Raw genomic sequence first — 523 nt, 5'->3', positions numbered from 1 at the left:
GAAACCAAACTGCGGCAATGTCGATAATCTGATTCAGATTATGTGAAAAAATAAGATTGATAATGCGGATTAACATATCAGTTTATCACATCACACCCTCCTGTGGTCCCCAACGTCAGTACACGATCTTGGCCTTCTTTCAGCACAGCTTTTCCGGTCGACCAAAGCAAAAGGACAAATAAAACAGGTATGGAAAAAGGGACCCGACACATACTCTACAGTACTTGTTATCTGCTCTATCTGTAAAGTGGAAGTGGAATTCCAACCTCATATCGGAATCTGGCCGTAGAGTCTCGGCGTACGCATCAGTGAGTCTTGGAAATGGTCTTTTATTTATTTCATTATACCGATGTTGTTGTCATGAATATGTATTTTTTAAAATCTTTACCGTTGTTGTTCATATTATGGTATTGGTATCATCATTATCATCACGTTACGTAATAATAAAGATGTTCGACACTGCCCTGGTTCTACTTTTCATTCTGCGTCTACGTTTTCCGAGCGGAAAATCAACAACAGAAAT

The sequence above is a fragment of the Penaeus monodon genome, chromosome 30 (genome assembly GCF_015228065.2).
Source record: "Penaeus monodon isolate SGIC_2016 chromosome 30, NSTDA_Pmon_1, whole genome shotgun sequence".
Classification (NCBI taxonomy): Eukaryota; Metazoa; Arthropoda; class Malacostraca; order Decapoda; family Penaeidae; genus Penaeus; species Penaeus monodon.
Note: the sequence above shows the minus strand (reverse complement) of the source record.